The 27,190-nt window shown below is 37.9% G+C and overlaps 1 long non-coding RNA gene across 2 annotated transcripts; it reads left to right on the forward strand.

The window, feature by feature from the left end:
• Positions 1–13,802: 13,802 nt before the first annotated feature.
• LOC139130613 (uncharacterized) lies at positions 13,803–25,726 on the forward strand. 2 transcript variants are annotated; one of them, XR_011551914.1, is made up of 5 exons: positions 18,868–18,882; positions 19,964–20,184; positions 20,792–20,918; positions 21,597–21,710; positions 23,554–25,726. It is a non-coding gene; the product is annotated as an uncharacterized lncRNA (long non-coding RNA). The 2 variants fall into 2 exon arrangements; XR_011551915.1 differs by lacking the exons at positions 18,868–18,882; positions 19,964–20,184 and adding an exon at positions 13,803–13,817.
• The last annotated feature ends 1,464 nt before the right edge of the window (positions 25,727–27,190 follow it).

Genomic DNA, 27,190 nt, shown 5'->3' on the forward strand with positions numbered 1-27,190 from the left:
TTGAAAGGAACACGTAAATAAGTCAGGACAAAATTGACTCGAAACCACATAGACTGATTGACGTTTGTAAAAGTATTTGTAAACGTGAATATGGCCTTGTATTAATATTTTAGTATCGGCTTAACGATCATTCAACGATCATTCGGCAGCCCAAATCGTTGCAGTTTTTAAGATCTAAGACATCATGGTTTAAATTGTCAGAAAATACGTGATATTTACTGTCTGAGGGCCATGAAAAGGCGTGGCATTCAAGTACCCCTCAGTTACAAACATCCACTTCATTATGCATGCACTCTGAGTTGACCCGGCCAACGTGAAACAGCAAAACATGAGGTGGCCGCGTGATCAATCGACGAAAGTTCAATAGTTTCGACTTTCGCAGGTGTTTTACTTTCGGAACACGGTGTAAAGGCTAGATCATATTGAGCGTTGTCATTCGGGTTCGTAGTTGGCATGCGATTTGCAATTGGAATGAAAGAAATTTTAAGAAAAGGAGGAAGAGAGAAATCAAACGACAAAAACGTTTTGTTTGTATAATATAAAGATCGCTTTGTTCGCTTCCGTTTAAAATATGGGTTTTGTCACCACTTAACTTTGATAACGTATTTAGAGATATTGATCAAAGATTGCCATTTGGAATAGCATTCTGGTTTCTGACTCACGGGATAATTTTATCGTCGCTTTTCTGACAAAGTTCTTCTTGTGTTTTACAATCAATAAACAATATCTAGGTTTCAATCAAAGACAGCAGAGAGCCTGCAGCTGGAAGACAATCTATGTAAATGAAACAATAAGGCTTACAAACGAACCATGCCATATGTCGGCTTTCCGTTAAGGCTAAATGCCTCCAGTTTTCGATTGTTCCATTTCCGTTCAGATACGGCTTTTGAGAAAATGTTACATGCGGGGCTGGTAACAACATCGTAGTTATGATACTGTGTTTTGCTAATAATTCACAGTGAAAGAAGAGAACTTTCTGAACTTCAACATTGCAGTTAGAGAGTTAGAGAGCTGAAAGAGGTCTAATATTAGAAATTATTTTACACGGCAAACGAGTTGCTCAAAGATTTCAAACATAAAAATGGAAATGAAACAAGCCCTCAAAGGTCTCCTCTGCTGAACCTACTGATTGCCTGTACAAATTCTCTTTGATTTTATTTATATGATACTTTTTGTGCCGAATATTGTAAAAGAATTAAAAAAGTCATTCTATCGTCTGCGCACCAGTGACATCACCCATCAAAGTGAGAAGTTTATCTCAATCAGTTTGTTATACTATTAAACGTCAGCATGTCCTCCGACTTTTAACGCATTTTATGCGAATTCAAGGGGGAAATGTGCTTTAATTTTAAACACAAAAACTCAGAAGTAAGCTTAGATAGAATGCAAAGGGACATGCAAAGAATGATGAATAACTTTCCTTAGTTCCTCACATTCATAGAGATATACATAGTAATGACCTTTGAGATTTTATGTAAAGATGAAAATATGAAGTTTAATGTATTGCATTGTTAATATATATATTAAAAATGATCCTAATGGCTTTCAAGTTTTCTCGTTTGATTATCATTCCAAGTGAATTATGGAGGCCTGCTGCGTATATTCACCATACACTTCACTAATGCATACTTGTCAACTAAAACACAAGATATATGTTTATTACACCTCACTCATTCAGCGTGCACTGCCATTGGTTAAACACGACTCACTTGACATGTAAAGAACGTGATGATGCCCTCTGCGAACGTGATGATGCCCTCTGCGAACTTGATGATGCCCTCAGCATTTGATATTACATTGATGACGTCAGTTTACTTACTGCGCAACCTTTCTGCGCGGAACAAATTGTCGTTCGCTTGTAGGCCTACTCGAAGTCAGCAGCTATGGCTGCGAAACGTCATGCAGAGCTGTCACCGACACAGTTAGACGATATTTTGATGCAAGTACACAGCAAACGAACGAAAATAGCGACAAGGAATGCAATTTCTTGTGTTCAGCGACTATGCAAGCAACATTAAATTTGGATACGCCACCGAGGAGATCGGCAAACTTTCAGCGGCAACCTTAGACTTGGCACTGACAACATTTAGGCTGAGGTTCGGACTCATGCAGAAAGGCGAACTGTACTCGAAGAAGTTTTTTCGGTGTAATAAAAATAATAACACATGAGAGCTAGGGCAAGAAATATTGATGATGCCCTTGCCTACGGCTCGGGCATCATCAATATTTCGATCATGACCACCATCCCTTGGGCAGGCGATAAATCGCGATCTTGCCCTCGCTCTAATATGTTATTATTTAATCACATATGGTGAGAACATCATATAGGTTCCGTTGCAACAAAATGAAATAAAATCCAATTGCTACCTACGGCCATGGTAGAACCTTCATTGAAAGTTATTTGTAGAGGGCGCTATTACATATTGAGTGTAACATTGAGTCTGGCCTGGACAAACTGTGTAGTTTCCGCCCTAGCTTGAATATTGTTTTTTGATTTGTTGAAATAATTGTTTTCTTCAGAAGTTTGAATAAACAGAAAGTGATAAGAGAACGCTTACTACAGCTATTTAACATGCAATTCGATTGAGAACAGATCCAAACTTAGTCATAAGTCAAAATATCACGGATTTAACTATGGATCCTAATCTCGCTGACTAGTGGAACTCAACTGTAATTTCTGTTAGAACTTCGAATCATTTATTTTGTTTAATTGGTGAATCAAGTATAAGTGGGCGGTACAGTGAATGGACAGGCAATGTTTATTTTTATCTCTGCAGTTTGAGATTAGCTCCAAACGCTCATTGAAAAGCCTTGACGTTTCTGCATTGATAACACCCCCTTTCAGCCAGGCAGAGATTACATCTCTGGGTAGCGTTTGAGTTAGAAGCTGCATCGGATACGATCGACCATTTCATTCCATACAGCTTGTCCATCGCCTTTACTTTCCATATACATGTTGATAATTCTTTACTATTAGCATGTTTTGAATGGTTGGAATAAAACGCATGATTTGAGTATTTAATTTGAAATACTCTCTGTTGGCAATTACAGGGGTTACGGGTCTCCCTATGGTTATCGATGATTTGCTTGTTGCATGTTTTCGTACAGATGTAACTGACTTTCACATGCAATACCTCTTTGGTCTAACGCTTGTTTGAGCTCATTTAAGTTTGAAGCCCGTTAAATTGTCCAACCTTTCACCGGCTTATTTTGTGAAATTGAAAATTTAATTTTTGCCGTCAAGTTTACACATACATGCAATTCTGTATTTGAGTAAAAAATGGCTAATTTGTTTCTCTTTAGCACATTCTGCAAGGTGGCGATTCTTTTCTACTTTTATATTTTGAAGATGATAGAATCAAACATTATTTGCCGGTACTAGCATGTGTGAAAACAAAATGAGAACATGACTTTGAAGCTTAGGCAGCCTTCCACATTACAGCGCAACATGTGACGTCTGTAAAATCTTCAATCATTTAATTTTTGTAAGGAACTTTAAAACAGTCGAACCATACCACAGTTGTGTTACCTGTGGCAGCTCTGTATTAGTTGTTGATTTTATAGCGAGCATTTCAGAGATCCTGTGAAAGTTCAAGGTAGTTTGTGTACAATAATGAAATTTCTTGGCGTCCGGAAAGGTATTCATTTTAATTTGTAACCTTTATGCACCCACTGCTCTTTCAACGTACTGTACTACAATAATGTCCACGGCATCGTTTTGATCTCATATGCAGCTAGTTGTTCAATTTTTTTACATTTGACTTTCATTGAATATTGAAATACTATACACATGAAAAAAGGAACAAATCAGCAAACAAGTTAGGCGGGAAGGCCGTCGGAAAACAATGAAATTCAGTGAGATGGAGGTCAAATTCTACTCTGATATTAATCATCAATCTATTTCGTCTTTTCGCAAATAATATATGCTAAACTAATATTTTGGTACAAATATATATATATATATATTTTTGATTATGTACGTTTGTTTGGACATCGGCGATAAATGCAAACAATTCGACAGTCATGCGTAAGGCGGTGAATGCACGATACCGAAAACAGAAAACTGGAATTCTTTCAACAATATCTATGGAAACTACTATGTATGACGAAAAATGTAACTAAGGCATTTGGTGTGAAAACATGCAGCTGAAATATGGACACAAAATAGTAAGTGGAGGAACTCCTAAGGGTCAACTATATAGTGCTGAAAGGACAAGCACTCGTCAGAATCACTTCCAAAAATTTAAAACAAGTTCAATCAGTTGAATGAATCAATCAAAATTCATTAGTCAACTTGTACCAACACTAAATTGTGTCTACTTAAAATAGTGGCTTATTTGAAGTAACGATTTAACGACCTGCAGAAAATACAATGGTCGAAAATGTAAACACACGTTATTCAGTTGCCCATTGATGTTGGGTCAGCGCACTTTATCACTTGCTTTACAGAATAGGCAACACACATACCAATGCTTGTTTGTATCTCTGACGCCAATATCTTTGACAGATCCACTTGTCATGACAATGGTAGCTTGTCAATTTATTTCATTCCGTCACATCTAATTTTAGCTCACTATCATTTACTTGCCTACTTCAAACTCTACTTAATTCATATGTCTGTGCAACAACAACAACAACCCTAGGCCTATATGGCTAGCTCATTCTCTGGATGTGTAAGGTGATGTGTTAATCAACACTTCATGGGTAACAATTTACATTACCAATTTTAAACGCCGTCTCTTTGTATGTCTGTCTGTCTGTCTGTCTGTCTGTCATTGTCTCTGTGTCTCTCTCTGTCTATTAGTCTGTCTGTCTGTCTCTCTGCCTGTCTCTCTCTCTCTCTCTCTCTCTCTCTCTCTCTCTCTCTCTCTCTCCTCTCTCTCTCTCTCTCTCCTCTCCTCTCTCTCTCTCTCTCTCTCTCTCTCTCCTTCTCTCTCTCTCTCTTTAATATGAGGAAAAAGTTTATTTCAAATTCAGGGTGTCGTTCAAAATCACTAGGTAACTGATAGAGAGACTGATGTGACTCTGCTTGACGGCTTTAATTTTATTTTAATTTGGTTTGGCTTAGAAATCATCGGAAATTAGAAGAATCAGCATTACCACATATTCTTTGCCAAGTCTGACTTACATCGTCCCATGTAAGTCCGGCTCACTAAAAAGGCGGGACATAAAATACAGAACATCATTGTAAATCTGTACTCTGCCCCGTAAGTTGACATAGTACACAAGGTAGCATAGGCGGAGATTAAATTTATCATCACGGGATGGCTGCATGATCAACTACGATTCGATGGAATTTTCTCCTTACTTGGGCTTAATAATTAAAATTCTATTAAGTTGGCCAAAATTTGTCACTCCTAGAGACGAACAGTTGTCGTTTGGTCTAAAATAATTTGTGTTTGATCGAGAATCGGCCATATTTGATAAACTTTGGTGTAAAACAGAACTGAAATGTACAAAGCAAGGGAGATAAGCGCAAAAGTTCAGGTAACTTTGATAAGTAAACCGCTCGAGCAATGTACTACCAGCTCTGACAGTTAATACAAAGAACGATCCAAGTAAACAAAAAATCGCTTTGTACAAGCGCATATCGGGCAGGTAACGTTGACAGCGCAATTTTATCAACTGATCAAAATTTGTCTGCATACTTATTTCTCCGATCTATGTACAAATTTAAATTAATGTATTTCGCAAAATCTCTAGTTAAATAATATCAGATCTTGACGTTGTGTACAAGTGTTCTGTTCGATAACCACTACCATTATATAGTTTAGAATCATTTACCTACGTACTTTAAAATGGACAAGCTACACACTACATATCATCGCCTAATTCATTGATGTGTTCAAAACTGGTGTTCTGTCAAGAGTGCAAGAGTTTTACCGTGTGATACATACTACCTATAGGACCGTAAAAAATGCAAAGTTAATGAATAAATATATTTCGATGCGGTATACAGAGCATGTGTGATACTTGTTTCAAGAGTAGTGGCATTCTACAAAAGCTGCCGACTACACTCGGTGGCTTCGCTATACGATCATGATGAAGGGCGCCTGCTTACGGGGTGTTGCCGTGACTATGATGTGTGCGTGTAGTGTGATATGAACCTTCATACTGTGAAGACGCATTGGCACGAAAGAGATTCTCTTCAAGATGGATATTTCCTAACGTACATTTTATGAGGGCTTTCTAAGTCGTCCGTTATGGCGCTTTCAACATTTTGGCGTACGGAATATCAGTGTTGGTGACAACAGACAACTTTGTTCAAAAAACGTTTACGTATCGTATCAGTTGTCAGGTAAAGGCTATAACAGATAGCAGCTAGACGCTGTTCTTTTGCTGAACGGGCTATCTAGAAATTGAAGCGACTGGGAAGAATTGTTGAACAGAGTGCAGAGTGGTATATTCACACCTAACACACTTCTTATAACATTTTCTCTGAATCGGTGGATTGATCGGTACTGCATCGGGTCGACTCGGAGATGTAGACTCTGAGAGATATATGTTGCATAGAACTGCCTCTGTGCATTGCAAAGCTTTCTATCGCGCCATTTCTTAACGTCATTTTAGTTCTACCTCACTGCTATCGCCACAGTTATTTAAACCACCGGCCTTAGTTTTCTCTACAGTATTCCGATATGTTTAAACTTAAAGCTTGGAGTACAGGGTGGACTTCCACGTAGAGTATTTTACGTTTTGAGTCACCGGTTACGCTGTTGTGTCGATGTGTAGTGAACGCAGGTTCACATTTTCGCTTGATTTTCAACTGTAAGTAAAGACAGTGATCGAAGGATATGACAGGTGGTGATTCAGGAAATTTCATCGATATCGCTTTCAAGAGATATGTACTGCGTGCGTTGACTGGTACTATATTCTTCTGTCTCTGATTTTCAAAATGAAGTTAACATTCTGTATGTCATAAACTTGAATTAATCTTCGTTGATAATCTGATTCAGGGACAACACCTTAAACAATTGTCCGCACAGTCAAGCCAGTAGACGGCGAACAGTGAAGTAGGGGCCTAAGTTATTTAGTTGTTTGGAGTGGGTAAAATCATGCCCCTTAAATTTCTAATGTAATATGATGCACAGAAGACACTGACGACAATGAACTCCTTCACAATGGACGCAGCCTTTGTTGTTACACGTTTGGATATTGACATTTTCTTAAAGCGAGCGGCTTGGTACTAGCACAGGAAGTGTTACGAAATTAAACCGCTCAGTTTACGGTAAAACTCCGGAGTCCGCAGGTAAACCTTAACTCTGAAGTATGCATTTGTTGTTTCAGTGCAGCGATGGTAAAGTGGGAAACGTTGGTCACCGTGATCAAGACCTGGTTGAACGACAGTTTTGAAACCACGCTGTGATTCGATAAAACATGGTGGGCATATGCTTTTTTAATCATTATTTAAACTCGATAACTCCATAGGTGAAACACCTCTTTTCATGGACGTCGAATACTAAATACCCATAACCCACAACCCGTGTGGAGCACAGAGTAAAGTGCCTTGCTCAAGGGCACAACACCGAGCTAGAGTCTCGATTCACCGTTCTCCGACAGCGAATCCGCTACTCTGGATCTACAGGGACTTGAACCGGGTCTCGAACTCACGATCCTAAGATAGTGAGTCCGTTACCCTAACCACTGGTCCACGGTGCCTCCTGCTTTATTCATAAGCATAGACATTTGGCGACGACATGCTGGGTGCCAGGCTATTTCCAATATTAGGAACTGTTTTTTTAAAGAAAGGGAACGTTTCTGCGCAGATTAACACCAGCCTGCCGCAAATTGGTTATTTTGTAGCGCATGTATTTAACATCACCTTTCATTGTTGAAATTGCGCTTTTAGCAAATTTTTGACCCAGTCTCTTAGAAATACATGTGACCTATAACCTTGCCATATTTTGACCCCCTAGGAAGCTGGTTTTTATTCAATATGAGCGAAAAATTAACGTTTCTCTCCCATTGACATGGCGCATATCACCTATTCACCTGGAGATATTGTTAAAAGTAGCGTGGTGACACCCTTTTATTAAAAGTGTAAACTAAATGGTATCATGTCAGGATTTTATTCGCCAAGTTTGGTCAAAATGACACCATTCAAAGCGACAGGAAGAAAGTTCGAAAATTATGTAGTGATATAATTTCGATATCGTCATTTTGTAATCGATACTTATGTTAAAATTTCTTTACAAACATCATGAAAACTATACATTCGATAGATATGGATCTTAAGTCTTGGTATTTATTAAAATTTACTCATTTGCTAAGCCTTTTATAATTGCTTTCTTTAGTTTAAGTGAATTATATCATTTTTATTTATTTCTAACGACGCCATTTTAACGTCCGTTTCCATGGAAACGAGCGTGGTGACCCCCATTTTTTATTTCATTTTTGCACTTGCACAACTTCCAAGAATATTTGTGCAAAGTTTCAAGAAAATGACACCACAACCTAATTTTGACGTAATTCGTAGTACTTCACCTTAACTGGATATCGTATTTTTGTTCAGGGCCTGAAAAACAGTCGCCCAAAATTGCTTTACTCGTGCACATTCAAAAAGAAAATGTTCACAGTCTTCAAGAGAAAAAACATTGCTCACACATTATATTGGAGAAGGTTCCTTCTTCCATAATAATATTAACTCGACGCAAAGTTCTGCATTTTGTAAGTTTTTTATGGTGATCAAATTTACGATATCATATCATTTATTGGACCAGGCGTGGATTTATTAAATACTTTATTTGAAAGAAGAGCCTTGTCCTATCTTGTATTTTATAATTTTATTTACTCATTACATCAATCTCATTAAAGTCAAGTCCTGCGGCAGATTTCTTCCTTGTAATTGTTACCGTTTTAAACGTTTGCAATCGAATAAAGGTTTGCAACAAAATACAATACAATAAACAAATCTGTCTTTTTGTAATGGACACAGTGACTTTACATTTATTTTATAATGCTCGTAGTATGAAAAAGTGACAGATTTTAGATTTCAATATTTCACCACAGGATTTGCTTTCAGTGTACATGCACATGTACATGTACAGTATATTATCATTTCGTTGGTGATTTTAATGGATTAACGACTGAAAAGATTTTATAATAGAATTCTGATTCTTTCTGCTACTTTCCGTCGAAGACAAGGCAACAACCACAACATCGCCACCGGTACTGTATTGCCAATACTTTCTCATTATTCAACATGATCCTCTCTTACTGTTCTTGGCCCATCGTTGCTTGCAGACTTAGGATATCAAGCAATTTGTATGAAAGCAATTAATGACATTCGCTTAGCCTTGTTTGCTAGGCCATACTGCAGGTCAATACGTTGGATGATTGTACAATTGACTTCCAACCCGCCTGACAGCCTGCGCCTGAATAGATTTTTTGGTTATACGCGGCTTGGACCTTATTGACAGATGATACAGCTGTGTGTACATTTATTATCATGAAATAGTATTTTATGACGACAAAGTTGCGTGTCAAGCTTTGCTAGGAACAAATATTACACCTTAGCGCCCAATTTGACTTATATCTTATCCAAAGTGGCGGATTAATCAACTATTGATGAATTTGAATCAAGTTTTATTGACGGCCTTTTATTTGTGTGCATTTAGTTCATCACATTTTGTTCCCGAAAAGAGCCACCACTTTCCCTAGTTACAAAGCGAAAGATAGAACCAATTATCGATCACAAAAGTGTGTTGACTACCCCTAACGAATAGACCTACTACTGTGCTTTTATATGTTTTGATGTTTTGCTCAGTCGTTTTTTTCATTATAATATTTTGACGTTTCAGACGACTTTATAATACAGTTACTTTATAATTTCATCCTAGTTGGAACGACTTCATGCGCGACCGTGTACAATACCAACTAGGCTACTTAGACAAGTTAATTTGGACTGACCGACAAACACAATAGTAGCTACGATATGAAAATGCATAGATTTGCATGACACCATGGCGACGTCGGAACGTTCATAGAAAGGTAAAGACGAAAATACGAGCTGCATGTTTTTAGAATACATTTTAATTAGGGACCGTCTCAGATTGTCGCTGAAGTTCAAAAAGCGAAATTCATTCGTTTAGGGGTAGGGGGTTTGACCTCCATCCAATTAGCACTTTCATTTAGTGAGCATAAGTTTTCGTGTGTTTATTTTAAATTAAAGAAAAACTGCACACTCGTGCCAACAAATTTGTTACTGTTTCCATCTCGTTCGTGCCCCAAACACAATTTACCGATAGTAACACTGTATCCTAAATCTTTCATTCATCAAAATATACAAAGACAAAAAGTATCATTTTTAAAATGTGTTGTAGCGTCTGCTCTAACCACTAGATGTCTTTATTCTCACTTGTTATGCACCTTCTCATAGTCGTTTTAATATATTGAACATGCCTGGGCCCCCTTGTCGAAGTTTCTCGCCGGATGACTCTACCTACATGTCTACCTGGTGAGGAAAAACCACTGTATAAACCGGCTGGTTTAAACGAAGCTCACATTCGCTGTAAGGAAGCAAGTGTCTTCGACAATACGATCAAAACAGTCAATGCATACTGGAACGGCCAGACCTGTACAGGGTTTCCTGTAACAAGTGAGGGGTATCCGTGTATCGGTATTAAAATCGCCAGAACAGTATGACGATTACTCGGATGTTACTGCATTTGCAAGTGCTGGCATTAGGGCATTGCAGACCGAGCGTCGGTTTGTTGTATCGAATAACGAGTATGTGTTTCTAATGAAACACGTAGTGCGGGGGTTTCATCAAGTTCAGTTCATGAAATGCATCAATGCATTGTGTACTCACTGCAGAGCTAAACCGGTACAAGCCCTGGAAACAGTGACGTTTCTACGCCATTATGGGGGTAGAATGTTAACTCCCAAAGTTAGCAAAGTTCATACCGGCCATTGCATGACTTTTATTGAGAGAACCTGCGAATGGGATTAGAGTAAAAGGAGCATGGTATGTCCTATCATTCTGGTAGAATTATGTGTGCAATTGTAGCTCATTTCAATCATAAAGAATGTTGTAGTATGATAATTAAATACAACATTTCAATAGTAACTCTTTTCGATTTATAATTTTGTATATAGTGCGTCTACTATAGTTACAGGTATGTCACTTAACTCATCGCTCGAGCTGTCACACATATAACCAAGGCATATGGGCAGTAACGGACAATATTTCCTCTTTTATATATTTTTTTCTTCAATTCTGTGTCCAATTAAAAAAGCCTCATAATTGTAAACCGTCAGCAAAATAAAAAAAAAAGTTGTTAAAAATTACTTCGAAAGGAAATGATCAGCTAACAAAACGAAATACAATTCAAACTCCTACCACATTAAACATGTGGTTGTTCTGACCGCATGTCATGAGCGTTTGAAGGGATAATTCGCTCTTTCAGAAGCTTTTTTTCGTAAATTTTGTTTGACATAAAAAATAGTCTGTGTTGTTAGACTTTTTAAACATTTTAAACTACCGGTCATCTGTGCATAACCTCAACTCTGCTTGCAGCCAGACAAATGCAGTGAAACATTTTACATTCTGTACAAAAAACAATCTTATAACACTTAGTCCAAAATTCAGGTGTACAAATCTCATCATGCATGAATATGCAGTCTCTTACATGAACTCTGAACCAAACGCAATTCTTGCAATAAAGTATTAATTTGTAGTGCCTTTCATACAGACAAGAATAACAGCTGTCCTTTAAATTGAATGTTTGTTATAGGAAATCAAGCAAGAATAGAAAATATTAATCTTGTCTGAAGTCACAAACGAAATATGTGTTGCGTTTGTATTAAGCAAAGGGGGTAACTTTTTTACCTTTTTTGCAGTAATGCAATTTATGTCCTGTCATTTTACACCGTCTCTGAGTGACTTCATGAAAGTATGCAATGTTGTTTGACATCTCAAAAAGGTCGAAAAGGGGGACTTTGTCCTTGATATTTGTTTGGTTCTCCGCGAAACAGCTTTAATAAAGTCGGCAGTCATACGTCAGGCGATGAAAGTATAACATTCCACACTTAAAACGCCAGGAGTGTTGATTATCTTCAGAGAAATAATCAAGACGAAAACAGTAGGGGAGTCGTGTGGTAGCGGTGTAGTTACACTTCTATTGTTGCAGACAGTTCAGAGACCTTATCATAACTGAATAAGTGAATATTCGGCGGGCGATCGATGTGAAAACAGCAATATTGGCACGAAGTAGTCAGTATAAAGTCGAGGGTCAACCATTAACATATTTTTAACCCGAGCTACTGAGTCCGTATAGATTCTAAAACTATTCAAAGCTTATTCATACTAAATTTAGTAACCTGAAGATTATTTTGTTGCAGCTTTCAATTTATATGTTCTTGTTTTACTCAAATTATGACTTATTCGATTAAATGATTAAAAGACTGCTAAAGATAATTGCTAGGGTTCAAAATTGGTTAAACTTGTCTGTGTAAAACGCACATGACGTATGACCAGTTGACACTATGTTGGGTCAGCGAACTTTTCACTCACTTCACAAACAAGTGGTTGTCTGCTATTTCATTGCCCAGCGCCGATATCTTTGACATATCCACTGGTCATTACATCATTTCATTCCATAACATTTAATAATGGCTCACGACAGAAATATGTGAAACTTTCGGTTTAATATATGATGTGAAAACATGAAGCTGAAATATGGACTCAAAATAATAAATTAAAGAACTCCTAAGAGTCAACTATAAAGTGCTTAAAGGACAATACCTTGGTAAAATCACTTCCAAAAACTCATAACAAGCCCCATTCATACCAACACTAAATTGTGTCTACTCTCTTTAAAATCGTGGCTTTTGAAGTAAAGATTTAACGACTCGCCGAACATCCTATGATTTGAAAATGGACACAATAAGGGTGTCAGTTACTGAGTTTCCTATGATGTTCGGTCAGCGCAATCTATCACTTGGCTTAGGAAACACGCATACCGCTGCTTGTTTGTGTCAGATCCACTTAATAGCTTGTCACGACCTCTGTATCTTGTTGACTTATTTCATTCCGTCACATCTAATAATAACTCTGACACGATCGTTTACTTGCCAACTTCAAACTCTACTTAATTCCTATGTCTGTGCAACAACAACACCAACCATATATGGCAAGCTGAGTCTCTGGGTGTGTAGGGCGATTTATTGCGTCATGTCTACGGACGTTTTATGTGTAAAGATTTCCCTCGCCAAATTTATAACGCTCTTTCTCTCTCTCCTTTTCTCTCTCTCCCTCTCAATCCTAACTGTGAGGAAAAAGTTGGGGTTTTTTCAGAGTTCAGGGTGTCGGTCAAACCTTCACAGGGGAACTGATAGAGGGACTGGTGTGACCCTGCTTGACGACTTTAATTCTTTGAATTACATATGGCTGAAAAGTGATTCAAAATTAGGAGAATTAACACTATCTCATATCCTAGCCAAGAAGGATTTATTTTGCCGATTCAGCGGATATCAGGGGTATGCCATGTTCACTCACAAGGCGAGACATAAAAAATCCAAACAACCTTATAAATAGTCACTATACTTTTGAGTTGACGTAATATACAAAAGCAGCACTGACAGATATAATTTAGTGAGGAGACATGTGATGGCTGCATGGTCTTTCAGCGGAACTTGGGTTTAATAATTAAACTTTTATCAAGTTGGCCAAAATGTTTCACTCCTACGCAAAGTTGTCGTTTTGGTCTAAAAATAACTGTCGTTCCATCGAGAGTCGGCCATTTTGGACTAACTTTAATGTATGGCAGCAATGAAACGTATCAAGAATGGGAGATAACAGCCAGGGATAAGTTCAGGTATCGTTGATAAGTAACCTGCTCGAGCAATGTACTGCCAGCCCTGACAATTATATAAAAGACGATCGATGATGTACCTCACAACCGATCCAAGTAACGAAAAATTCGGGGATTGTAGTTGTGTACAAGCGCATATGAGGCAGGTAACATTAACAGCACGATTTCATCAACCAGACCAAAACTTTGCCCGTATGCTTATTTTCGTATTGTGTACAAACGACGATAAATGTATTTCACACAAACTCTAGGACTGGTACAAAATGTCAGATGCAGTTACATTTGGATAGGTGTTCTGTTCTATAGCTAGTAGCATTACATATTTAAAAATTATACACCTTGGTGCTTCAAAATGGACATGCTATAAACTGCAATATCTTCAACTTATCCATTCATGTGTTTAAAGGTTGCGTTGTGTCGAGAACGCAAGAGTGTTATGTACATATTACCCAACGGAACTTTACAAATGTAACATTGTTGAATAAATGTATTTTGATGCGATAAACAATCTAAGAATACTTGTTTAAAGAGTAGTGGCATTCTCCAAAAGCTGCAGACTACATATGGAGTTAAATTAATGTACGGCTTTACGAATACGATGAACGGCGCTTGCTAAGTCATGTGGCGTTGACGCAACTATGACTTTTTCCATGTTATGAGATCTCAACTTACTCAGTGTCTCCACAGTCCCTCTATCCACCAGAGGGACTGTGGTGTCCCGAAGATTGCGCAACAGAGACTCAAAATGGGCATTTTTTCACGGGTAATTTTTACACGGGCTTTATTCAGTCAGTATTGTCGATCTCGTCGTCTTGTCGCTCTTAACAGTAGAGGCGCAGTTAGTATGCGTGTTCGCGACAAAAGAAACATTTGTTTGCTGATGTTTACGTATTGTATGAGTTGTCGGGTAATGGAAACCGATGTTGTCATAAAAGGTACGTGTCACGCAGATTTGGTTCTTTTGCTAAACAGCCTACCTGGAAAAAAGCGTGTTGGTAGATTTCTCTTCAGAGCTTTACTGAAGGGGAGGGGTGCATGAATCTAGAACGCTGCCTACTACATTTTGTCTAAATCGGCGGGTTAATGGATTACTGCCCCGTGTTGAACTGTAGAGATACATGTTGCAGAGAACTGCTATTCTTTGCTTTTCGAAGCTTATTACGGTCGCGTCATTTTGTAACGTCATTTAAGGTCAATCTACTATCTGTTATTTGGGAAGACTTAAAATAAAAGTGCCATTGACTTCAAAGGTGTCCTTTTATTTGCAGTTTAACTTGATTTCGTTACGTGTACTCAACTATCACATAGTAATGAGAATGCTCTTCTGCAAACGCGATGTGTCTTGTACTCAGCGTTGGCATGTTGTAGGACTTTGTACTCATTCATTGGCTGTAAAAAACTACTTCGAATGTATCAGAACACGCAACGGCACGATTTGTATCGTGTTATCACTACATTCATTCAAATCATAGACCTGAGTGTTCTCTGTAGTCCATGTTTAAACTGCAAGCATGGAGTACAAGCTGAAATTCGACGAAGAGTTTCGTAACTTCTGAATCAGCATATCCGTCATGGTATTGTGTCTACGTGCAGAAACGCAGGTTCACATTTTTGCTGGATTTTCAGCTGTAAGTAAAGACAGTGAGCGAAGGAACTGACTGCAGGAAATATCACGTACGTGGACTGGTACTATATTCTTCCGTGTCTACATGATATTTTTGAAATCAAAATTAACGTTGTCAATACAAAATTAAAAATACTCGTTGTTGATTATTTGTGATTAAGTGACAAGACAAAGAAAACAGAAGTGTCCCTGCCTTATCCTAGAATTTTTGACCTTAAATACTCCGCACAGTCAAGCCAGAAGACGGCGTTTGCTAACAACCACCGTCAGCACTGGGCGATGGTTTGATATTATAGCTTTATGGAGTTGTAATTTCAGTTCGTCAAAAGTACACTGAGGATTATTAGCTGCACGATCGGTACAGTCAACTAAAGTGATGTGTTATTTTGACGTCTACACCGTCTTTGTACAAAGATTGGGACATAAGTGACGATGTGTGTTCTGTAGGAATGCTGTCCTTAAAATATAATTCAAGATGAAATAACAGTCTATTAGCTTGAAGGTATATTGTTTGAGTTTTCAAGAATGGACGAAATTGTAATAGAGTAACGTAAACCTTTCAAAAGAAAATATGTTGCTTCACACAATGTCACTCGTTGTCGGAATTGACGAACGCCAATTGTAACCACTGCCTTGTCTAAGACTGCCCACTGTGTCCTCGGCTTTTCTAGGGCTCACGCAACAAACCAAGCCATCGATCCACCCCACGATCTACGCAACAGTCTATTCAAGTATATTTCTTCAATTTTGCGATCATCTCACAGTAAATGCGATAGTCTGAAGTTTTCATTTAATTTTCTCTAGATCTGTGATATTTATATGCCTGTACACAACAAACTTAGGCAAGTTTTTGCATCGTGTAAAGGCACAGCGACTGTGGAGAGTCTAACTACACACGTACATACAGAGCGCGCGAGACATGTTCTGGTACTCGTCCAATGAGTCCCTTGAAACCGTTAAACAGTGAACGCGCAGATACAGCCGCAGGGGATGGGGCGTCTTGAAACCGTACGTGTTACGGAACGGGCGTTCAGTACGGCTCTTTTAGCGCACGCAAAATTCTATTGTTCTCACATTCCTGGCCGCTGGGAGTGCGGGATCGACAGTGTGGGAAAAATCGATCCCACACTCTCAGAAACCGTCCCACACTCTGCAGTAAATATTACACGAGCTCTGATTGGATGATAAACAGTCTGTTTTGTTCCACGCGCAAAATGTTATCCAATGGCACAACGAGTAACACATGGACTAGAACTACAAAGTAAGCAGGTCAAAGTACAGTGGCAGACGACAGAGTTGTCACAATTTTTGATAATATTGTACGTGTCCAATATGAATTTAACGCATTTTGTGGTCATGTGAGAAAAAGAATCTCACACACCAAGGACCTGGGATCAGATTTCTCACACTCGTTGGGGATATTTTGTCTCACACTCGCCTGCGGCTCGTGTGAGACAAAATATCCCCAACTCGTGTGAGAAATCTGATCCCAGGTCCTTGGGGTGTGAGATTCTATTATTCTCGATGGTAGATGTATAATAATGTTAAATATTGTCACGTCATATAGATAGAAGAATTTCATCTTGGGACTAATCAACACTTCAATAACATTAGCATGAATCTAGGTTATACATATGCTCAAACTGATCAAAACAACACAAATCAAAATTGCAGCGTTTGATGAAATTTGATTTAATGTAGATTTTAGGTCGATCATGAACCCTAACCCTCTTTATCCAACACTCACACAGCACTTTGATAAATGCTCAACACAGACGTTGCCTTTGTTGTTACATGTTCATACTGACATATAATTGTAACAAGTGGATGAGTATTAGGTTTACGGAATTCAACAACTCAGTTGGCAGTAAAACTCCGAAGTCTGCTGGTAAAAATCAGGGGCCGTGTAGCTTTTCGAAAGTTCGTTTTCGAAATCTCGCTGCCTTTTCGAAAGTTTGTATTCGTTGTAGGAAGCGTTGGTGACCATGACCTTGTTGATAAAATATGGTGGACATTTTAAGCTTTATTCATATACACTGACATTGTGCGAATACATGCTGGGAACCTGGTTATTTTCAATTTTAGAAACTGTTTCTTAATGTCACTTTCACAGAAAAGGAACATATGATTCCATGTCACAAACTATATAAACGAGTCATGTTTGTCTTTTTTGAGCAAAGCAAACCTTTAGTTGGATTAAACTCTGGTTATAGCTCTTAGCATATCCCTGTGGCCAATCAACTCAATAATGAGAGTGGCGTGAGGAAACTTTGGAGTTGGTATCGACGATATCGAAGGCTGCAAGTGGAAGCCGTGTCTGATGAACTTCAACCAATCATGCAAAAGATCGAAACAATGAGTTTTGTAAACACAAAAGTGCTTACTAGTCAAGTTCAATGTCAGGTTAAGCCTCGCCTCTACCTGAAACCGCACGTCTTGAAAACATATCTGCCACAAAAGAAAACGTGTTTAACTGTAAATAGAACTCTTAACAAATGGGACAGCAAAGTTCACATCACATTCGAAAATATTTTTAATTAAAATTTTTGCATTTGTTAAAGGGACACTCGCTGTCGTTGAACTTTTTGTGATATCAAGAACAAATGGAATACTTGCATAAAGTCACTCAGTGTACGAAAAATATCCCGACGATTCATAACTGCAAACCTATCGGAAATTATAACTGCGCTTAATGCAAACAGATGATTTCGTTTGTGACCTCTGGATTTTTCTATTCCGGCTTGCGTTCCTATGGAAAGTAAACGTTGCTAAAATGTAAGGTAAAACTTCTATCCCTAAGAAAGGAGAATATCATTACAAAAGCTTGCATTGGATCCAAACGTTTATGTAACAGACTGGTATCTTCAGTCCTGTATGGTGAGAGTTGTGCATGGAGCGTGTCTCTCTGGTACAGACCGTAAAATATTTCTCTGAATGTCTAATCTTGTTCGCCAGCAAGAAGAGTTGAGGTTGTGCACAATGACCAGTATTTTCAGCATGTTTCAAGAAGACTTACAACACAAAGTACTTTCATGTAAAACAAAAATTTTATGAGCGGGTTCAAAAAAGCGACTTTGTACCCTTAACAGTATACTGATAAACCTGACAGTTTAAACAAAAGAGTAAGCAATCATGATATAAGATTAAGATAACATCAGACATTTCACTCTAGTCTCTCTCTCTCTCTCTCTCTCTCTCTCTCTCTCTCTCTCTCTCTCTCTCTCTCTCTCTCTCTCTCTCTCTCTCTCTCTCTCGTGTGTTTTGCTTTAAGGTAGACTCCGACTCGGTGAAAGACAATCGGACTCGTTTTGATTCTGCTACTTCGGCCCCCGGGGGGCTCATTTTCAACTTTTCACCGGCTTAGTTTATGAAAATAAAATACTTATTTTTTATCCATACACTTAAAATAGAAAATGGAAACATTTTGAAGTTCAAATATATAGGGTACGTTAAGGTAATTTAACATTTTCAAAGCACTAAAATTTGCGACACCAATTTTTTATTCTTGATTTTACAGAGACTGAATGGTTAAAGTTTAGTATGGGAAACTTTGAGTGCCGTTTTAAGTCTTTACATTTTAGAAGATCACTAAATAAGTAAATAGCGCAGTTTAAACTGCGAGGAAGAGTTAGAAAATCATAAATTGCATTCTCGCCATACATTTGGTGAAATCAAAGACTAGTTGAAATAATAAAAAAATAAAATGACTAACGTTTAATCGGCGTTTATTTAATTATATTAAATTCCCATAAAGGTTAAAAAAGTCTTTCGGAATCTCGAGGTTAGTCGTACTTTTGCCGGCGGGAAGTCATAGGAAAGAATGCGACGAGTCGAACCCATCAAAGCGTTCCACCTTGCCAAGATTCTGTACATAAAGTTTCACGTCTCTACAGGAACTTAAACCACTTGTAATTTCAAGAAAGCATGATTGGCTGCGTTATTAGCAATGAATGGATGAAATTTTCGACGAACTTGGATTTAATGTTTAAACTTTCGTTGGAGATTAACTTTTCGCTGCCGCGCACAGTTGTCGTTTTGGGCCAAAACATTGTTTCGATCACGAGTCAGCTATACTTAAATATACTTGTACATTAGAAACAGATGTGTCCGATCTAGCAAAGTACTAACAGTCCCGACAATTATACGCAAAACACTCGATGTGTCGCCCGTTCTATTGATGATCTTACCGTTTTACACCCGCATATTTGACAGCTAACAGTAAAATTCAGAGTCGGGAGGAGAGAGCAATCTTCGGCTAGAAGGGACATATTTTAAATCATAGCAGAATGGCAGTCTGAAATTGTTTTGACTTCCAATAAATTAAATTACAAAACAGTATTGAAAATTCGGTAATTTAAATGTTGTATTCACAACTAGAACGCTTCTTGTTACATTTTCTCCAAATCGGCACGTTGAATTTCTCCTGACCCGTGTTGGAATGTAGATATGTATGTTGTGTAGAACACCATATCTTTCCTTTAAAAAGTTTCCCAACTATTGCAGCCTTACATGTACGTCCTGTCAGGTCGCTCCTACTATCCTTCGTGGCCTGTTAGCGACTTCAGCGCTGGTCTGTGCTCGGTAATCTTTCCGAAGATGTTCTACCTCTTGGCCTGTGAAAAGCAAACCACGATTATGTATCCGAAACACAGCAAACTTAATTTTACAGCTCTGATACCATATGACACGATTTTTTGACGACTGTTATCATATCAGTTGTGTAAACTGAGTATTTATGACCAAAAGGTGAGATTCGACGCAGTTTCGTCAAATATAAGTCAGAACACCGGATAAGGCGGTGGTCAGACGAAGGGAGACATCATTTCACTTTGTTTTCAGCTTTGATAAAAGAAATTGAGATAATGAATGACAAAACGGTGATTACATGGAGTTTTCATCTACTACGAGAAAGTTATTACGTTGTTTGTTATAATATTCTTATGTCTACATATGGTTTTTTTTTAAATAAAAGTTAAGGTGTACACTTACTTTGTCATTAAAATTACTTGTTTTAATTAATATAATTAAGAGCCCAAATTCAGCTATGGAGACTATGGCCGGAGTGATCATGCGTCATACTAGAAATGTTGCATCCATTGTATCCATCTTGCAAATAGTCGCGTGAACCAATCACGGTCACTGGTCTTGTCTATTTGAAAAAAACAATATACTCTTTGGTAGGGGTGTGCAAGTCGCTGCGTGAAGGGACTCTAATAATAGAGCAATAATTCCTTATTATGGTATTTCTACAACCGATGATACACAATTTATCGGTATTTTACAACTGTTAAATTATACATTAAATGCATTGGTGGCTGTATTAAACGCATTTTTTTTCTTTTTTTAACTGAAGTCAACGTCCATCTCTCACACTTGTCTAAGGTGGTTGAGGCGACCCACAATGCAAAGTTGTTTTGATGACGTTTCGTGATTATCATTTCTGTGCTACACTACGCGTTAGGACATCGAAGAGCCGGAAGGTAAGATTTGTCTTGATTACTTGTTTATCTTTCTACAGCTTTGCGCGCAGTAAAAGTACGCTATCAGCAAAAGTTACACGAGTGCTATATTGTTAGACGAGTGCTATAGGTAGATTGCGACGCGTTATCTCACTAACGTCTGTTAAGACGTATAACACTAATTCGCAAATCGTCCCAGCTTAAACGTATCCCCTATCGACTGTCGTCCCGTCGCGCGCCGTGGCTTGCGATTTCCTCCAGCTACGGCGATCTCTTCTTAAAGATAGTTATCGTCAGTGTAATTTGTTTGAATTGTATTAGAGAAGGAAGGCTACAAGTATAATGAAAAAGTATAATGAAATTTATAATGATTACTTTTTTATTACTTGTTTATCTTTGAACGTGAAGGGACTCTCCTATTAGTGCAAGAAGTCCTATGAATCTATGAATGATGGAAACATAAGACAGGAAATCTCGTTCAGTAAAATATTGCAGATTTATTTATTTCATCTCGTTCATGAAATCATCCCTGCTAAAACTTCTCCCAAAAAGTTTGCAGAGCGTCGGGCGAGAATTTATATTTAGACACGTTGCAGTTAGAGCGTCGGGCGAGAAATGACCCACCGATACTAAGGCCTTGCATTTATATTTAGACACGTGACAGAGGCGGAGTCAATCTTTTTTTTTTTTCGCTTGCAGATCCGGTTTTGAACGCCCACAGAAGACATTTTTCTGCGTCACTGGTCTGGTCACTGCGTCACTGGTCTATTTGTGAAGGGACTCACAAGACTCTCATATTTGCGTCAGCACTAAGTAAGTAAACAATACAAAACGTGTAGGGCAGCACGTGGTAGGGTTCGAACACTGAACTTCTGCTTCTCCTCAGAAGCGTTGTGCACTCTAATGGGAAACACTAGTCTTCGACGACGTCACATGAGTGAGAAATACTGGGAGATTATATGCATAGACCCACTTTTTATTCGAATAAAATTTACCTTCCCGTGCGATGTAATTTGGACCGTTATTATGTCAGCGTGGCGGATGAAGTTGTATACGGCTCTAGCTGATTCCGTTCACATTCGGATGCACGTTCCTCTCGATGCGTCAGAGTAGTTTCTCGCCGTCAGATTTTCCGCGCAAAACTTGAATGGATATAGCCGTCATCATGTAGGACAAGGGAAAGGAGGATGATATAGTATCTTCAGATGCATTATTTTGTTTGAAGGTAAAATAATAATGTAAAAATGCATCGAAATTTAACTTTGTCTTGCTGTTCATAGCGGCGCTTATACGTTGTTTGTTCTGTACGAACGACCACATTGTGCAATGCTACAGTCATCATTTTACTGCTATCTAAAAATCATGTCAAATCCTGACTTCGGTCATAATATATGAATAAAACCACCATTGAACTGTATCAAATCGTTCTTGTTGATCATTTATGTAACCATACTGCATCTAGGAAAATTCTATTTCTCGAGACTGGCGAGGAGTGGAGGAGTACGATGCCGTATGAAGATCGAATGATTTGCATGTATTTTCAACGCCTTGAACGTTGTTTGAAATTAAGAGGAAAGGTGTATCGTCGTTCGTCGTAATTATGAATGAAAACTAAACAAAGCGCAACAAGAAACTTTTAACATTTTCCATGTAACGTTCTTTCGATCTCGCGTTTACTTATGTATCATGAAAACACTTCATTGTGGCCGCGGCTCCAATCGAGCTGTCGACGAAGTGGCAAAAGCTACTGAAAACCGCGTTTGCCGTACGTTAATGCAGTAAACATTCTCGCTTTAGTACAGCCTGTACCGCAGAAAATCAACAACATACAACACTTTACAACACTGCTAAGAATTTAACCCGTCACCTGACAGGATAATGTGTTAATTTTGATACATCATAATCTTAATATATGTTGGATTCTTGTTCGGTGATAAATTTGTCGATATTGAGCGATGACTCGGCTGTTTACGGCTCGTGACGAGCTAGCACAGTGCAGTGGCAGTAGCAAACGTAGGGAGCAGACGACAGTGAACGCTCTCGTTTTCCCCAGTTGAAAAAAACCTGACAAACTTTCACAATCATCGCTATCAAAAGCTTTGACGTTTTCGCTATATTTTACCTTAACCGCATTTTTCAGTAAATTCCTTTGTGCCCACTCAACTTTCATCTGCACGAGAATGCTTTCAGTAAGAAAAGTGCCGACCGTCTACCCCTTCTTCTGACGTCAGAAGTAAGGGTATACGGAAATCCTATAATCCGTATACCTATAGTCTGACGCCATACTATAGGGATAGCTGGGTCTATGTCTGTGATATATATATATATATATATATATATATATATATATATATATATATATATATATATATATATATATATATATATATATATATTTATATATTGTGTATACTAGCTTTTTCTTTATTTTTACTTTATTGATTCTATATTTGTAATATAGCTGATATATTTTTGTTCAAGAAATACAACAAACGAAAAATATCTTTACATCATATATCTTGTCATTTTTTTTATTCTGTTTTGTCTTTCTGTCCTGAAGGTTGTCAAAATAACCGAAGTCGTGGTTTATGACGTTACGACATTTAACAATTAACAATTTCGTCACGTTGATTTGGTATATTTTTGTTCATTGCAGGCCCTCTCCATCGACGCTGAATCATGATTGTTCAGAAAGTGTATCCCTGTGCGCTGGTTTAACAGCTTAATGACGTCAATTCTTGACGTAACTTGCTGTTCACGTTAACGGAAGCGATAAACTATGAATTTTGAAAACACTCCTGGTTAGACCATAACACAGGAAATCTCGTTTGTGTTTAGTTTTCCGGAACGATATGACAAAAACTTGCAGTTAAATAAAAGTCTCATATTTATCGCAAACACACACACAAAATCCGGCCGCGGCTTGTACCCTGGAAAGCGGTCGTGATTTGTAGACAGAACTGTTACCGTGATGTAAAAAATGAGTGGGGCAGTTAATTTTTAGTAATTGCTACTTGCGTAAAGTAGTCATATCTAAAACCGTACTGTTTTAACAGTTACATAAGTTGTTTCAAATCATTTCACCAGGAGTTACCATTTGGTGGTTTGGCAGATTCGTTTTTAAGCACTGAAACATTATCAATTTAAAGATGCGTTTTGGAAAATAGCCAGTCATTATAAACATCAGCAGATTTTTTTAGAATCATTATATTTGATAATTTCACAGATAGGTGAAGATTGAATTTTCGCTGTGTACACTATTGAGGTCTTGCGTCTTCAAGGTACTCCTAGGAGGTTTAGCATTTCAGAAACCGTATAAAATATTTAAATGGTATTCAGGTAATGACCGTAATTCAATAGTTCAGGAGTGGTACATTGCCCTTACTACGAATATCTCTTTATTTGTTGGCATCTGAAAGGTATATGTCAAGAGACAATACAGCGCAAGTGATACACTTTCTGTACAACACGACATTGGAGAACCCGAACGCGTCGAGATAACAAGCGCAACAAAGCACGACGTCACCGTAGAGGGAGCTCTCAAAGATCCCAGGGCAGTTTTGTACTTATCAAACCTGTTTGCTGTTGTACTGATTTATTGCTGAACTAGTGGTGAATAAATTGCTATGCATTAAACTGCCTAATAGAGTTCCTTATCATATTTGCAATGATTTGTACGACCGTAGAATGACGAAATCGAACGAAGCATTTATATGATGTACAAAGTACACAACGAAGTTTAGACTCCAATTGGTACGTTATCTCCACCGGAGTTGTCTGTTCTTTGGCAATTGTCTTTGGGGTTTTTTTGAGCCACTAAACCTGTGAAAACACATATTGTATGTTGTTGCCGTGTACTGTCTTTTCGGTCTGTTGATGAGAAACAGTCGAAATAAGAACACTGTTACAACAGTTACCGGGGCGCTGCATTCGACACTGCGAATTGGATTAAAATCCAATTTTTGGCAAATATTCATTAAATTTCAATTAATCCAAGATTGAAATATTTCAGAAAATAGTATCAAGTTTTTTACTTAAATTAATTTTATCATTAATACAATAAATTGAGGTTTTTACCCCGAATATACACTCCCTTCAACCTTCGAGTTAACCATTGCTATTACACTAGACTCCTCTGCTATTTTGTATAACTGTGAGGGGATTTTCATGTCATCTTAGATGATAACCATTCCTTTGAAAAAAATGTATTGGCAACATGCAGATCCACGAAATTTATAAATGTTGTCGTATTTGCATACAAATATTTTTGTCTCACGCAACTTTAACCACCTCACCATGCGGTTCTTAGAGGCAGCAAGTCACTACCTTCGACATTTGCATTATAAGTACGTGGAACAGATATATATAACCATTGCTGTTTTGAAGAAATGACAAATTCCGAACAGTAAAAATCTGTCATCAGCTATTAACTTGAAATGTCGCAGTCAAAATATTACGAATGCTGTAAGCTTAACACTCATCGTTGACTTAAAGCTATCATCCAATGCCTTTTATGTACACAGCAAATGTCTGAGGAGAAGCCAACATACTAACCTTCCTCAATGATAATTCTAATCATTCAAAGTAACAACCTGTAATATTCTTTTGAATCACTTTGATTTTTGTGTGATATGACACATCTTACTTTAGTCCCTTCACTCTGTCGCTGAGTCATTTGTTGTGTATAGTCTGCCATATATGGGCATTTGTACAATAATTAAAGTTTAGAGTTTCGTTACTGGAACAATATAATAACTATTTTTGTTTGGAGGGTCAGTTAACAAATATGCAATTATTTGAGTTGTTTTTTATTAAATATTGGAATAAGACATGAATTGAAATCATTAAGACAAAGTGCCGAGGACAATTGTTATTTTCTTCGGTCGGCGTGCAAGTGTAATTCTCCCTCGATAACGATGTATAGTGAAGTATTTGAAACACCAGATCGCAACTGGCGACTATCGGCAGCGCCCTCAACGCCCTATGACTCTACAACGTGTGGAGCGATCTCAGTCAGAAAAATGTAACAACTTTGCCTGCTATTGAACCACTCTTTTTTGGGAGTGGAGATTTAGCCGAGCGGTTCTCTCTGTGGCCTCTCCGCTAGGCGACTGATGCCGTATGTTGTGGGTTCGAACTTCGAACCCGATTGAAAACTAGCCGTATTGTATTTTTTGTGTGTGTGGGAATTTGAATGATTCTTGTATCTGTTAGATAGTGAAAATGATTTTTAAAATCATCTCTAATTTCAAAGGTGTTCCGTTACTACTGCTGTTGTTCTATTGCCATGAATCTAGATAAGAGTAATCCTTATCCTATCTCATAGGTTTGAACGAATGAAATTAAGGAAAATGTAGTCTTCGCCTGTGTTTTGTTGTCGATGTATATTGCATTACAAATAAATCCCCAATTATTCTGCACTATCAACTGCCCTGATCGTACTATTAATAAAGCTAATACCGTTCCGTTATGGTCATGTTTTTAACATTCCATGATGTTCTCTGGCAGGAAAAAACAGCCATTCTCAAACGTTATGCAAAGTTGACGTTCTAGCATTATCAAGTATTGCTCGCCACTGCTAAATTTGTCAAATAAATCCTTGTATGGAAACAAATTAGACGACTGTCTTCTAGTTGAAATGCTTGACACTACGTATATGGACGTCTATGGAACTCAATGTTAGCAAGGTTTAGTAACACGTATTAATTGTATGACCTGGGACTAGTACAATAACATTATGACTAACAGCGGGTTGCGTTTACTTCGGTTTTGACGCGCATTCTCGATGAATCTGTCATGCCAAATTCGTGTAATGATCAAGAACAAATAATTTCTTTACTAGTCGTATACCCCGTTCTACCTCCTAATTAAACTGGCGTATTTTCTTTGACACAGTAACTGTTATATGAACACGACTGGAACTAATTTCGGATAATTGGATTTCCAGTCGTGTTTTTATAAGGTTTAAAGTAATCTTCTCGAGGCGTCATGTAAATAAAGTGGAATGACTCTTCAACTGTTACATTTCGTTCAAGTCGCAAGATCATAGCACGTACTTCTTGCTCAGGTTCAAACTCTACGAAATACTCATATATCAAAGCTGTTTGCTTATTTACGATGGTAAATTTACGAGATTACTCGTCTAAATATGCTTGTGAACAAATTGCAACTATTATCAGTAATCGTTTTCTTTGTAAATCTTACCAGATACCCGGTCAAAATACCCCTTTGTAGTAGAGAAAATCCAATGATACATGTGGATACTAAGCTATATGCGACATGAAATTAACTGC

This window comes from Ptychodera flava, chromosome 1 (genome assembly GCF_041260155.1).
Source record: "Ptychodera flava strain L36383 chromosome 1, AS_Pfla_20210202, whole genome shotgun sequence".
NCBI lineage: Eukaryota > Metazoa > Hemichordata > Enteropneusta > Ptychoderidae > Ptychodera > Ptychodera flava.